This window comes from Plectropomus leopardus, chromosome 20 (assembly GCF_026936395.1).
Source record: "Plectropomus leopardus strain MGB_pleo_1.0 chromosome 20, ASM2693639v1, whole genome shotgun sequence".
NCBI lineage: Eukaryota > Metazoa > Chordata > Actinopteri > Perciformes > Serranidae > Plectropomus > Plectropomus leopardus.
The window spans coordinates 19,640,915-19,657,199 of record NC_142195.1 but is presented as its reverse complement, the minus strand read 5'-3'; the positions used below and the strand labels follow the sequence as shown (position 1 = coordinate 19,657,199).

At 40.9% G+C, this 16,285-nt stretch overlaps 1 protein-coding gene across 10 annotated transcripts in view; it reads right to left on the bottom strand.

The window, feature by feature from the left end:
• ank1b (ankyrin 1, erythrocytic b) overlaps positions 1–16,285 on the bottom strand; it is a 139,147-nt gene that overhangs the window by 114,628 nt on the left and 8,234 nt on the right. For all 10 annotated transcript variants that reach the window (XR_015775262.1, XM_088071501.1, XM_088071502.1 and 7 more), the window contains exon 2: positions 15,967–16,045. The gene's annotated coding sequence lies outside the window, so the exon portion shown is untranslated. The remainder of the gene's footprint in view (positions 1–15,966; positions 16,046–16,285) is intronic.

Genomic DNA, 16,285 nt, shown 5'->3' with positions numbered 1-16,285 from the left:
CAGACTTGGGCGGTATGTATTTCTTTTTTTTTTAATTCAAATGTAAAAATTTACTGTTTTTGTGGTCGCCCACTTTACTGTTGCTGGCCGACTGTTTACAGTCCTCCAACGTTATCCCCACCCCCCAACACTGGAGTTGCTGTGTTCAAAACATATGTGTATTAATAATATTATTATTTTTATTATTATTTTTATTTATTTATTATTATTATTATTATTATTATTATTATTATTATTATTATTATTATTATTATTATTATTATTATTAATAATAATAATATTATTATTATCAGTCAGAGTGACCCTTAAAGGAATGCGTTTTTGGTACTTCAAGCAACACAAGCCGAGTGCCATCTAGTTCCATTGTATTTGAGAGCAGGCAGAGATCTTTACAGCCAATATATCCAACAATCAGCGACTAACACCAAAACAATCTAGATTAATCAATAGAACTATAGGTAAGAGGTAAAATATGTACCTTTGATAATGGGGTGAACAGTCCCTTAAATCTAAAGTACCACTCTCCAGCCAACACTGATTTCTTTTACTAGAGAGAGAGGGAGAGAGAGGATAACATGCAGTAAATGGTAGAGGGTGGAATTGAACTTGCAGCTGCTGCGGCAAGGACACAGCCTTTGTACATGGGGTACCCGCTCTGCCAGGTGTGCTACTGGGCGCCCCTAGTTGCCTAAATTTAACCAGACATTAACCATAGTGGTTGCTGATCAGATCCAGGTCTCATGTAGCACCTTGGTAGCCAAATAATTAAAAAATATGCCATATAACAGCAACATCCCAGGTTTGATTTCAGCTGAGTGACCTTCACTGCATGTCAACCCCCCCACCCCCCACTGACATCTGTCTGATAAAAAAAAGTGTCAAAAAAAAGAGAGCGAGAGAGAGAAAATCTTCTTATTAGCCTTTTGAGAGACAAATTTTGTGTTTCGATAAGAGTACTTATTGCAAGAGTTCGACAGTTTAAACAGAGATCATCCCCTTCACTGCAACAATGTTGTATTCATGCTGCAGCAACAGATTCAGTTACGTAATGAGTTTTGAACGGATAGTTAGCATCCCCACAACGCACACAACACCCACCTTTCTAAACCACAACGCCTCTGTTCTCACTCCCTCTTTCTCTCCCTCCCCATCTTTGTCTCTCTTTCCCTTGCTCTCCCCACCCTCCCTCCCTCATTCAGCTGTATCATGATTCTGCAGCTCAACCTCTGCAGCATGACTCCACTTTCCTCTCTGCGCCTCAGTCTGCCTCTCCAGCAGCTCGATGACATGTCGGACAGAAATACTGGAATGGCTTAAAATAACTGGAGGCAGACCTATAGTACTCATACACACACACACACTCCCACGTTCTGTCTTTCACATACACACAAGCACCCACTCATGTAGCGTGGTGTGTTTTACCTCACACATGCACAAACACAAGCTCTCACATTAAGTGGTGTTTCTAGTAGCACATACAGTATAATTCCTCCGTGCTGCAGTCATTAGAGCTTTTAAAAGCTGCCCTTGCACATAAATCAGACAGAAATAGCCTATACAAAACAACACACAGCTGTTCAACTGGAGTGTCTCAAGAAAAATAAAGACTAGTTAATGTGCTCCAGCACCACATAAACAATGTTTTTACGCAGTCTCCCTAAAAATGTTACCTCTGTTGCTTTATATTGGAGCAGCCGCTGTCACAACTCAAAGGAAACAAAGTAAAAACTGTATTCCATTGATTTATGAGTATGCAGGGACAAAGAGTTCATCAAAGCCAAAAAGAAGGGTAAGAAGACACCAATTCTGTTGTAAAGACTGCCAGAGAGGGACATTGCTTTCTATGACTACCAGCTACCACAACCCCAACACTGCTGTTTAACATCTTGAATAGAAACGTCTACAGTGAAGCCTTGAACACTGTCCAAATACAGCATTCATGCATCTTACGTAACCAATCAAGCCCATTCTTTAGTTCCTCTGACCAGATTTCTTCAAGGACACTTGTGGAAATTTGATATCACATGCAGTTCTCTCATCTTGAGGTCTTTTGAAGACATTTTTTTTTACTGTCTGCAACCCACTGGAAACCTTAATTTACCAAATGTTCTCCAATCATTTCATTAAAGGTTTTAGAGAATATACAACTTACTATTATATCAGCATTATGTAGTTTAAACAACTGTATTTTTGGCTCTGTTAGGAGAAAACAAGACTGACACCATTCCTAACTGGACATGATATAAAAGAGCAAACAAAACCTGCTCTGTGCGTCCGTGAAGAGTCAAAGCTACATGATACTATGAAGGTTTTTTTTTGTCAAATCTTTGTGCGACCACCAACCTATTTTCAGATTAAATTTAAAGCAAGCTGTTGCTTCGGCTTGTTTTGGCTCAATAGGCTTCCTGAATGTTGCTGATGCTTGTAGAATATTTGGACACCTTTTCACACTCAGTCCAGAGTATGCTTGCTGTAAGTTAAGAAGAGGTTTAATTGCCCCAAACATACCGATGCGTCCCTTGAAACACATTGCCAGCAAAACTACTGTTTTCTATGGTACAGTGCTCTCCTCCTTTACTCCACATGTTTTTCTAGGTGCTTTTAAAAGTGCGTAGAAGTAAAAATATTCTCAACTTTTCAGCACTGAGTCACACTGCTTGTCAATGTAACATTTGGCCCAGGCAGTCAGTCAAGCAAGAGATGGGCTTTACTTTAGTTTGATGTCGATAGCTGCAACAGGTGCAGACAAAAGATTGATATTTAATTACTATAAAAGGTCACCCCACTATTCAAATACTAATTAGCCAATGTATGCATAGAGCTGTGTGAGCAGCCAGGTGAATCTCTCTGTTCAAATACCGTTTACTTTGCTGATAAACAGCCTAGCTAGCTAGTAAGCTATTGGAGTATTAGAGAGCTACAGAGTATTTGAGAGGCATGACCCACACCACTTGGCCTTGCTCTGCCTCTGACTGGCCAACCCCAACATTCCTACCCTGACCCTAACCAATCATACTTCTCGTGCCTTAAATTAACCAAGCAAAACAACAAAGCCATCAAGTGGCAGCCAATCAGAGGGAGAGTTGGATGTCATGCCTTCGCTATCCTTGGAAATGCACATTCACAAGAAGAAGGTGGAATTCATGTTTTGTGTCAGCAACAGCAAGAGCTCAACATCAGCTTCAATCCATTTTTCCCCCAATAATGTTGTTTAATGTCACTACACTGTTTTGCCATACACACTTTGCCAAGGCGTGTTTTAAGTGGCGGATATTTAGGGTTATTTGAAAAAGCCATATTTCGCAAAGAGGGGAAGTCCCATAACACTGTGAGAGAAGTGACACATACTCAATGGAAATGCAGTCATCTCGCAATTCTGTTTTATCGGCATTTTGGAAATATTGTGTTAGCGCTGCGCAAATCTGTAATAGAAACCCACCTATTGAGAATCCTAACATGTTGATGTCTAGCTGGTAAAATGTTCACGAGTTTCCCATCTTATTTTAGTTTATTAGCATGCTAAAATATGCTTACTGGCACAAAGCATAAAGTACAGCTGAGGCTGATGGGAATTCCATTAGTTCTGCAGGTATTTGGTCATATCAAACCAAAGTATTGATCAAACTAAAGTGGTGGCACTGGCTGAAAAGTTAGGGGACAACCAAAGTCATCCTGAGGGGAAGATGAATGTAAACCAAAATTTCATGGCAATCCATCAAATAGCTGTGAAGACATTTCCCAAAACTACAAATGTCAACTTTGTGGTAGAGCCGGAGGAAATGTCAACGGGTCGCAAAGTCATTTGGTTTAATGGTTTGGGGATGATGAATGTTTGTACCAAAGTTTGCACCAATCCGTCTACTCGATTTATGACTAATAAAATTTGACCTGCTGGTAGTGCTAGATGAAAAGCCAGGACACAACCAGACTCATTAGGTTTCATCTCGGGGACCAACAAAATTTCATGACATTCCATCCAATTGTTGAAATATTTTAGTCTGGAGTCTGGACCAAGGTGATGGACTGCTTAGCTGACGTTGCCATCCCTTGAGCTGTGCTGCTAGCATCTAGTTTAGTTCGTGTTTATATCACTGCCTAAAGTCATAGCTGATCTCCTTCTTGCAGGACATGTTGGTGAATCTCTGAATTTTTATCTTTAATATTGTTAATCATACAATCTTCTAAAATATTATATATTATAGAACCTTTAAAAGGCAGACATCACAAAAACATAGAGGGAATGGGAATGTTTCACACTTATAGAAGCACACACAGGTACAGTAGCCTACAACTACTCTGACAACGCAGCTGACTCATACCAGTAGGATTCAGGTGAGTCATGCAAGTCGAGCAAAGACAACCTCAGTAGTTTCAACAGTTTCTTTCTCCCTCACAGTTATTTCAACCCAATAATATTCTGCTTGCATTCAAGGGTTTCATTTAACTTTGTGCTGCTGACAGTATTCTCCAAACCAAGTCTTTTGCTACAATAAGTGTACAAATGTGATGAAAGGAGTGCTTACAAAGAGATCACTCAGCATCTCACAGGTGTTGAATGCAGCACATTGTTTCATGTTATGCATCTCAATCATGACTGGGCCTCCCACAACCAAGCTGGACCCATGAGGCCCCACTGGCTTGTGAATATTCTGCCAAGTCATTTTTTGGATATGTGGCTGCGCAAGTGTCAGACAGACAATGACGACAAATGTCATTTAAGTTAGTCTGGTTCCTTCACACTCTGTCTGGTGCATCAGAAAATACGCATTGAGGTAATTTCCTGAGGAACGGGTACTGAATAGACGATTCACAGAGGGCACAGCAATAAAATGTCTAAAAAATGATGGAGGAGGATAGAGACATAAAAAAAGAGACATTAAATTTGCTTCTGTGTAGGTGGAGACAGCAGAGGAAGGAGGAGGGTTGCAGAGAAGGAGGGTGATGAGAGACTCTGCAGATTAAAAAACATGATGTCAGAACACTGACGATGATCCAGGATATTGGAGACAGACAGATAGAACTCTGAGGCTTTTTGCTATTACACTACTGACTTAAATGCTTACAGTATTTTTTGAATGAAATTACATGTTTGCTTTCCTCAGTGACAGATGTTTTTCTCTGTCTCATCAGGTGAGTTGGCAATTATACAGCCACAGGATGCATGACTCAGGCAGTTGGAACCCAAGGGCACCAGGACTAATAGAGGACCTGTCATACTCATTTGCAAGTTCATAGTTGTTTAGGTAGAAACCCAAAATACATGTGCAGATGCTTTAATGGTAAAAAAAAAAAAAAAAATCCTCTACTTTTCTCATACTGTCTGTTCTGAAACACCTGTATTCACTCTCTGTCAGAAACACTCCAGTTAGCTCCTGTCTCTTTAAGCCCCCCTCCTGAAAAAGCCAAGTCTGCTATGATTGGTCAGCGTATCAGGTCTTCTGCATTTCGGCATCTCTGCATCATCACTGCAGCCAGGTTAATAATAATTAGGGCTGTACCTGACTCAAAATTATGTCAGTTGAATCGGATTTGACTGTTCAATATGACTATTTGACGATTTGTTTTGTTTTCCATACTAAGTTTTAAAAAGTTTAAATGGGGCTCAGTGGGGCGGTTAGTGACATAGAACCATTCATGTGTTATAGTAAACAGGCTAAAGGCGCTAACAACAGATCATAAATGTGGAATACCATTTTTACCACATCAAACAAATGACAGAGACTATGTTGTATTAATTTGCTGTGTTATCTCACCACTTCTAAGCAGAAGAGCGGTGTCACTCTCCCTGCATGTCAAATGTTTTCTCGATGCAGCATGTCTGCAGCTGCTTGAATCAAAGAGTAGCGTGGAAGTCAAGAGCAGTCACTCTGTAGCAAAATCTGGAGACCAAGATGTCCCCAGAGGTACACTGCACATAACTCACTGCTCGGCTTGAAGCTATCTCAGTCAACTGAGGGGACTCCCACTGATGATTTCAATCTCCGACTTTAAAAAGGCAACCCTAGTAATAATAATTATGTTAGAATTACTGCAACACAAGAATCTTTAAATAGCATGTTCATGAGAATGGAACGGACGGACAGACAACCGAATATGCAGAACGGTCTGAAGCCTAAGGTTAAAGTTGCTCACAAGGATTACTTAACACTTCAAAAGTTTGGCCATACTTAATATAAACATTTGATATTTTAACATTGCATATACGACAAAAATAAGCAAAACCTAAAAGGTCCCCTTTAAGGCTCACCCGCCTGGATTGCTTCTTTGTGAAAAAAACAAAAACAAAAAAAAAACAAAACTGAAGGGTCACGGAGTTAGTGTTTTCACAAAATACCCCTCTAACATGATGAACACAGTCAGATTTTGTGAACAGGGAGCAAAAAACAGACGCTGATGAAATAATTAAATAGGGGTCTCACGGCGATCACCCTCAGTGGGGTAATTCAGTTTGATCTGCTTGGCGTCCGCTGATTGCTCACTTCCTCCTCTAGACGAGTAAAGCTGCTGACTTCAGCTTTAAATACATTAAGACTCATCCTGAGGCAAGACCTTGTCAGCATGTGTGAGAGAGAAAGAGGGTAAAATATACTGATTTAGTATATGAGTGTTTGCGTGGGTTTATGACAGTGTCTGCATGTTCAACGCACTGCGTGATCCTTCTTTTTGTTCTGAGTGACCCTGAAAACACAGAATCCACAACAGCTTCCTGCAGCACAATGCAGAATCTTCCTCCCTCAGACATCAGGTCACTTTATTTGCAAAGCACAACACGTGTAAATGAATTTGTCTCGATGACATTGGCGCAGAGATATATTGACAACTTACACAGCACTTACACAATACATGCTGACATGCATGGTTCAGGGACAACAGGGGCTCACATAGCGAGGAAGAGGATGCCACAAACATGTTGGAGGCAGCAGAAAGTGCTGTAAGTACAGTACATACAGTAAACAGTCCATAAATACAGAAAAACAATGTTAATTTTATCTGTTACCCCCTTTCATGATCATATTACCAAGCGTGAACCCACTAAATATACATTCTGTACTTACTGTATTGTCAGCTAGTTTTCAAAGCATACCACAGTATGCGCTCTTTCTTGAGCTTGGTAATCAATCAAAGGAAACAACTTTTCACTTTTACTTTTTCTCCAAATTACTCTTTATCATAGTATGATAATTCAGGTGCAGCACAGCCTGTTTTCAGATGTTTCCCTGTTCAACAAGACTTTATTGTCTAAAACTTCTGTGATGGCTAAATTTAAATAATCCTTACAATGTCAATATTTACATGATAGTCCACGGGATTTGGCAGCATACAGTGTCATATAGAGTAAGTCCAATGATTTTGGTAGCCAAATCAGGCCATAAATGTTGTGATTTGAAACTTTGACCAAAACTTCAGCGACAAATTGTTCATTATTTGCTAACTTAACAAAGATTATAGGGACAGTACAGATTCTTTTGAAGTGAGTTTGTACGAAGTACTTATCCATAGTCAGTGAGTTACATACAATAAAAGTTGGTCTGCCCTAGTTGGAGAAACAGGCAGTACTGACACGGATACAGTGTACTGCTTTGGATTGGGGCAGCAGCAACACATATTTTAGCCACCTAAAAAAAGTTTTTTATGCTATATTTGAATAGTTTCACTGCTGTACCTTGCTGTCAGACAGACCTTTCCAACAGGGGACTGAAGCCTTTCTATCTCTGTCTTCAAAGCCAGATTCCACTGATAAAAACTAATGACCTGAAATTGCTGAATGCAGGAGCTGCTGGTCCACAGCGGCCTCGATCGATTAGTTTGTTGGTGCTATTGTGTGACTTTGGCATTTAAAAGGTTAGTTTAAATTCACCAAAGTCACACAATAACACAGAGGAAACTTGCTAACCAATCAAAGCAGCAGCAGGCCAGCAGCTTGCATGTTCAGCGAGCTAAAATTAATATTTTTGTCAATGGAGTCTGGTGACTTTGGCAACAGCATAGATGGGGAACTAAAGCTGTTAAAGTCTTCCCCTTTGGATAGGGCTGTCTGCACCACTATGAAGCAGTAAAAAATATTCTCAAAACAGTGTAAACTTCATATTAATTTTTTAGGTGGCTAGAATGTGTTTTGTTGCTGGCTATTGTTGGTAATACACTGACTATGGATAAGTGCCTAACCCTAAACTTTACTATGAATGATGAATGGACCAATGAACTAAAATACCAGCAAAAATGTTAAAGAGACATTTACAAAATGAAAAACCAAGCTAGTGCTTAGGCTGTTATGGGGCTCGCAGATTAAGTTCAAGGCCATGCTAACTGTACTGCAAGCTGCTGTGTGATCATAGCGGAGCACGTCGTGGAAAGCTCTCAGTGTAACTGATGGCGACATGACTGGAAGTAGGAGCAAATCTAATAATACTCAGTATGACTAAACAGTCTGATTATCAGGCTGAGCTCCAAATAATTCATTTATAGCATCAAATGCTGCATCGAGTGTAAACAATATAAATCACAGTAATACATAAGATTTGGTGGTGGAATAGACAGTGTGTGTGTGTGTGTGTGTGTGTGTGTGTGTGTGTGTGTGTGTGTGTGTGTGTGTGTGCTTTAAATTTGTTTTGCATTCACTCAGGGAACCAACAGATTTATACCACACTTCTAACTCTGTTTCTAATATATTCTGTTGCATAACCTCATTAAAAAGTGACAGATTGAAACTAATGTTGACATTTCATTGAGAGTCTGATACCGCTCCTGTCGAGGAAGTAAACAAGTTGATATTTTTCAGGTTGCGTTTCAAAACTTCACAAAGGGGAAAAATGATGTTAAACTAGATCTTGTTGTCCAAGGTATTTGCATTATTAATTCGATGCACATGAATTATACTTGAGCGTACAAATGACTAACTCCTCAGAGGACTTTTTTTTTTCCTCAAACCTGCCACGCTACACACAAGTATAATCAGAGGTTCTTTTCTTGTGTATCTAAACGCATGAGTGACATAACTATCTTTTGACTCTTTTATTTCTGTGGCTACTTAGCCATCCACAGAGAATCACCTACGAGAAAAGACGCTGCATCTACACACACCGAGAGAAAGTGAGAGAGAGAGAGAGAGAGAGCTACTGATGCATTGCAGATAAACTGCAGATCCTTGTGTAACCCCTCCCTTTCTCTCCTCCGATGCATCCCCCAACCACCCCACTCTCCACTCTTGTTGCTCTTTTTTTGCCCTGCCACCACTCATGACATCATCACTGCCTCCAGACCTCCCACTAGCATCACCCCATGCAGCTATCTACAGCCTGTCACACCCTGCCTACCTCACCATCTGATGCACTTCACCTTACACCTCTCACCCATCCATCTGAACTGCCAGCACAGCTTTGACCTTTGCAGAATACTGCAGTCTGAAGTCTTACACTCAATTACAAATGCTGGATTGTTTCACAAATCAGTACGGACTCATTGTGTCATGAAGATTTTTTTGCCAACAATCCTAAAATGTGAATTGTTTGCACTTTCTGGGTAACAAATCCAAAAGGACGAACATACTAAAAGAGCATTAAATCATTAATATATATGAATAATGCTCACCATAAGGAATCTTTTTTAAGCTTCTCACACAGGTTTTCTTTGACCACATTCTTTGACACCATAGCACTAAGAGTCAGTAATAGAGGAAGTGCTTAGATCAGGGACAGTCAACCTACTTTGCTTGGAGGGCACTTTTGTAAAATTACAGGAGACCGAACAGGGGACAGTCTCGGCAACCCCATACACAATTCTAGGATTTTTGGGGATTTTAAAAAAATTCAGGACAGTTCTCGGATTTGAGGATGTTTTTAGGATTTTAGGACATTGTCAGTTGTGTTCTGCAGTGACACTAACATGCTTGTGACGACATTACTCTTAGCACTCTGAGAGTGCTGTGCAATGAATAACTGCACATAAACTTTCATTAGCACAAGAAAATCTATTTGTTGCAGCAGCTTTTTTTAATTATAGCAGTCTTCCACAATTAAATGAATCTGTGGGAAACCCTGCAACCATCATTTTTACATGTACAAGTGCTAAACAAAAACAATGATAAATATATACTGTACATATGTGTGTGTGTGTGTGTGTGTGTTTCCTCCCGCAAACCCATACAGACCAATGGGTCCCTCCTCTCTCCCTACTGTTTAGCTGCGCCGTTTTTAATGACTCACAAAGCCATTCTGTGAAAGGAGTCGATTTCATCCGTAGAGTTTGCCTGGATTCTTGGATTTCCATACACTTGAGGGATATTTATACATAGGCAATATATTCATAGGGTTTATGGTTTCTGCAGGTTTAGCATCATGTGTTTAAACCTCAAAGGCAGCCCAAATATAGATTTTCTTGGCTGATAGATCAGCACAGCCGTGAAAAACTCGAAAAAAAATCGATATACAACTAACCTCATGTGGGAGCTGAACATGCAATAATGTAAATTCCCCTCCTGTCAAGGCTGGGAAGTGCACACACATGCACAAACATGTGTATAATGATGAAAATGAGAAGAGGGAAACACAGCTTAAAAAATATAATGGATAAGAAAATGTAGACTTAATCATTGTGTTGTACATCACATACATGACAAACTGGAAGCAGAGAACGGCTCAAATGTAATTGTGCATCAGGACATAGTTATGACCTTGATGCCCAACATGCACTATCCTGTGAAGGACATCTCCGTGACAACTACTGGTAGTGAACTGAAGGTAAATGATGCCAGGTATAGCAGATGGATGCTAGTGTTGTAGAGAGCTGAAAAACGATAATGTTATCACAGAGAAAAAGAAGATACAACCATTATGATGACTGGGAGCCAGACAGAGTGACGTAAGGAGAGGCAGACAGGAGGTGGGAAGGAGACGGAGGAGGGAAGGAGGAGGCAAAAAGTAATCAAGAAATAAAAGAGAGAATGCAGGAAAAGAAGAGAAGCACAGCTGTGATAAAGAGGAAACCCTACAGATAAAAACGGTGGCAGAGATGAAGAAGGCAAAGTCGACAATGTTCCGACTGGTGTCCTGAGCCACTCAGTATTTATGGCTGTGTATGTGTCAAGTCATTCTGTCTAGCCACCTGCAAGCACCCCAAAACTATCCTCTATGTCTTCCTTGGGCGCTGCTGCCTGCAGTCACAGACACACTCAATGATGCAGCGCTGAAGAACTGTCTCCTGAGCCTCACGACAAATGGTCAATTAAATGTCTGCACATTTAGCATGACAGAAACAACACAGAGCCTTTAAACAGTCCCAACAAACAAAAATAAAAAAGTCTTGACTCTCGTTAAACCTATCAACAACTGTTGGTCCACTTATGCACAAAGTGAGGTCCAAAAAGAAGTGCTTTTACTAGTTTGGTGAAGGACCATCCAACATCTTTAGGATGAAGTAGAACAAAAACTGAGACTTATTGCCAAACATCACTGCCCAGTCTTGTGGTTGAATGGCAGCGAATCCCTGCAGCCATGAGTTAAGATGTTCAACAACAAAATGTGGGTGCAGCTGTCCACATACTTTTGGCCATGTAGTTTAAAATAAGAGAACATAAAGCCTGCACATCTCTCTTGTGCAAAAGACATTCATTGTCTTATCACCACTTGCTGAAAATGTTAACTTTTGTTTATATTTATCAATATACTGCCACTGTACAGAAAAAAATATTTACATTTTAATTATGATTCTCAAGCATAGCAATCACAGTTTTGACAACACCCATGACATGGATTTATCTTCTGGCCTCACACAGCGGTGGACTGAGCATCATCAATGTAAATCTTAATTAAGATCGCTGAATTTGCTTCTGGTTCGATCGCAATGTCATTCTTCCTCTCCACTGACTCATGACATTCTCTGTTCCTCCTCATGAATATATTAGAGACATAAATGCAACATCACAGCAGCTGCAGAGGAAGTATTAACATCCTTTATTTGAGATGCAATCATGGCTTTAGTGCTCAAGTCTCAAGTCTAGAACTTGTTTTGATCTTAGGCTCGCCTCCTGAGAACTGGCCAAGTTGTGGATTTGGGATCAGTTGTACAAAACATTGCCTGGTTTTACCAACATGATGCGTAAAATAGATAACCCTCCCTCTAACTCTTTCTCTGGCATTGTGCCATTTTTGCAAGCATTGCTGAGTCTGAGCTCAGCACCTGCCGCCGCAGGCCTCTACTATAATTATCTTCTATGGTCTCTAGCTACCTACCTCAGTTAACGTTAGATGGCAAAATGCTAACAAATTTCACCGTAAGTAGGGCCCGAGCACAAAATGTGCGAGGACCCTCTTTCATTCATTCGTTTTCCGTAACCGCTTGTCCTCGCAAGGGTCGTGGGGGGCTAGTTGCAATCCCAGCTGTCATCGGGCAGAAGGTAGGGTACACCCTGGACAGGTCGCCAGACAATCGCAGGGCTGACACATATAGACAGACAACCTTTCATGCTCACAGTCACACCTAAGGGCAATTTAGAGTCACCAATCAACCTGACCTGCATGTCTTTGGACTGTGGGAGGAAGCCGGAGACCCCGGAGAGAACCCACGCAGACACCGGGAGAACAAGCAAACTCCGCACAAAGGGCCCCCGCCCACGGACCGACCCCCATTCCAACCCGGGATCGAACTCTTGCTGTGATGCAACAGTGCTAACCACGTCATCACCGAGCCGCCCCTCTTGGAATGCAAGGAATTTTTATTTTTTAAGATCTTGATGATGCCTTCTTGTGAAGATAATAGGTTTTCCTTGAACGCAGTTGTCATGGCGACACAGTATGCGTGCCAAAGGGAAGTTATTGTAACTTCACTTTGCATCAACTGATTGGCCCAAAATTTCACAGGTGTGATCGGGCTGCAAACTTGAAGACATCAGCATGTCAATTGCCTGTCATACTCACTGCGCCCACAGGAATAAGCCTTGCAAGACAATTATCTTTTTATTTACATGAAATTTTCATGGTTTGGTCTACAAATGATGTACACCAAGATGATGTGGAATTTATGTGCCCTCCAGTGCCACTTAGAGGCCGTTGGAAGTACTACACCATGTGAAATATCTTACTCCGGGGTCCAAACTCTCTGCATGCATTATCTGACATTCAATGAAATGAACGACCACTTCAGCTAGAGTCCCACCAGTACCCCGACGTACATGGGGGAGCGAGGGCCCGCTCATCGCTGCTTGCAGCTCTAATAGATATTTGTACCTGACAGAATGACCATCTCCACCTATCAGAATGACCTACTTTCCATTTAACCACATTTATACAGGTCGTTGTTGGGTCGGGGCGGTATTACTAGCGGTAATCGTCAAATGATTGGTGCCTCTAGCTAGCTCCCAGTAGACCCAGCTGGTGCGCAGTACAATTAACTGGAGAGAAGCAAAATTCACCAATAGACCAAAATGCGTTAATGGTCAAAAATATTTTTTTTGCCAATTCAGAAATAACCACTGACATCCCACCCATGACCTTATAATTTCTGAAATTCTGGCTTTAGCCCTGATAGGCCTACTACTGACTTTTGATTATCAAAACACGCTTTTAGAATTTGTGCTTCATTTGTAATGTTGATGCTTTATTATCCTGCCATTAACAAACACTGCAATGCTGCTACTTTTATGTGCCACTCAACAGTCTATAAGTGGAATAAAAGGCCATGCTCTCCTTTTATTCTGTGTATCGGCAAATATAATAACATATCCCTCCACTATGTCACCTTAAGATACACTTGCCTTGACCTCATTTGAAGGCACGTGCACTCTCTGTGGACTGGTCCCTGCAGGGTTGAAGCTGGGACAGACTGGGGCTGACTGGGATGGGCTCGTCTGCTTTAACTCGAGCCTGTTTCTGCTGCAGTGCCATTTGAAAACGCTCCAACCCTTCTGCAGTGCGCTGGAGCCCAGAACTGATGTTGAATGACTCTCCTGTTTTTGCTCAGCCCACACATCCCTCACTCCGCTGTGTACATCACACCACCGCCGCCCTCGTAGGGCATCCAAAAGCACCTCCAGGCCCTGAGTGAACAACCCAACAATGAAATATATGTGTCGAAAAAACCCTGCCGCCAGCAGGAAGACCTGAGTGAGGAAGATCAAGGAGCAGTGGTCAAGGACACTGTGACATCAGCATGTGAGGAGATAGTGGGTGCGGCTGCTGGAGTATGAGCATTTAAGATGCATATTAGTGCTTAAAATAGGCAGACAGGCACACACAGGAGGAGAAAGTCATTGTGACTGTCTCTCCATCCCGCTCTGTCTAGCTCTCTTTCTATTTCTCTCTCGTTCTCTCAGCCTTTCTGTCTCCAGAGCAATCTAAAATTGGCCATGCTTGATGCATTAGCTCTGCTTGACTAAAACTTGCAGTGGAAAGCCAATGAAGAAAACAAGAACATGTAGACAGGTGATTAATGGCAAAAGTCTAATTCAGTATTGAAAGCAGAATACGTTTTCTTCTCACATACTGAACCCATTAGAAGCAGAATTTTAAGAGGCATACTTAGTTTTGTCAGGAATTTAGCCACTTCACTACTATGAATATTCACCAGAAATGCAATATATGTACAAATTTGTGTCTTGTTCAACTGCTGTTTTTACCTGAACGCCTTTTAGCGCGGCTACACCTGTGGAGGAATGTGCTGAGAATTCTGACAGAATTAAACACATTAAGTAATGGATCCTCAAAAAGCACTAATGCAGCTGTTTTTGCTGCATTACCTCTGACATTTGGTAATCGTTTCCGCATCGACCTGAGTGACCTGAGATTAGGGCGGAGCATTAAGACTGATGGGAGATCAATAACCTGTCGAGGAGGCCTAAACCACCAGACAGGCAGCCCTGCACTGACACTTCACTGTTCACAGGGGGAAATGTCTCAGCAAATGGATGGACGAGCCTCAAATCCCATGTGGCTTTGCACCTACAGGAGCGATCCTACAGATAGCTTTAGAGTTACCCCTTGTAGAAAGAAAGTGTGCATAATATACGTCTGTGGTGTGTACAAATGTTAACATAAAGCCTGGCTATATGAGTTAGCTATAGTGGGAGACCTGGGATCGGAATCATGTGCAGCTCGTTGGAACATATGCACAGCTCAGTTATGGAAGCAATTACTTGATATGGATGAAAATAGTTCGATGGGGGAAATATTTAAGATAAACAAATGATAGGATCTTTATGGAAATATGTATGTACGTTATTTTGCAATTCTGGGTTTTGTGTGGCTTTTTTAATAACAAAAATCTCAATATTGATTTGTTAAGAGAGTCTGTGTTTGCATAGGATAAATGGCATTACTGAATGGGCCTACTGGAAACACACTCAGGGGCCTAAAGTATTAGGGCAGCCCCCTGATCCTTACATGCAACATGTCACTCAAATTAACCCATATCAACCAAAAAGAGATAGAAATTACCACAAAGAAATGGAAAGGAACTGCAGGGCCATGGAACGTCTACAAAATGAAACTACAAAAAGGGGCAAACAGCCACAAAGACATGCAAAGCTACTACAAAGATATACAAAACTACAAAATATGCATTGTGTCTCAAAGAGATGCAAAACAACAACACAAAATGAGGCTAAACAACTACACACCATGTGTGTGGGAGAGGGAGGGGGTCCTTTTGCATATCTGTGCCCTGGGCCCCACTGCCTGATAATCCACCCCTGACAAACGAAAGTAGGCTGACAATACGTGGATTAAAGTGAACCTGCGTATTCTTACACTGATTAAAACTATATATGATATGGTGAATAATGCTGTCTAAACAATATAGAAAGTGAGCTCCATTTTGATTTTTGATTTCTTTTACATTTTTCGCATTTTGTCTATGCAAGACTGGAAAATGTATGATGCCAGACTGAAAGATGTATGAAAAAGAAGGGTATCTTGTAATCCAATTTTGGGATGGGCCAAAAATTCAGATGTTCAAGGTAGACATTTAAAGGCTTACCTGTTGATTCTTGACATTCTGCAGTATTTTGGCAGGCTGCTGGATGAACACTTGACCTTTAATGTTTCACTGATGTTATCTAAAATGATAAAAAGAACATTAAAATTAGTTTCTAGACAAAAAAAAAAAGAAAAGTCAACGAATGAGTGGACCTGAGTAAAATTAAATTACTGTGAATCAACAAGTGTGAAACCTAAAATGCAGATTTGCAATAAAGAAATCTACTTATTATAATTCATTCTAATTTAAAAAAATGTTGACATTTCTCGTTTGTCACTTTGAATGTTAAAATCTATGAATACATGTTTCTATTATTCGT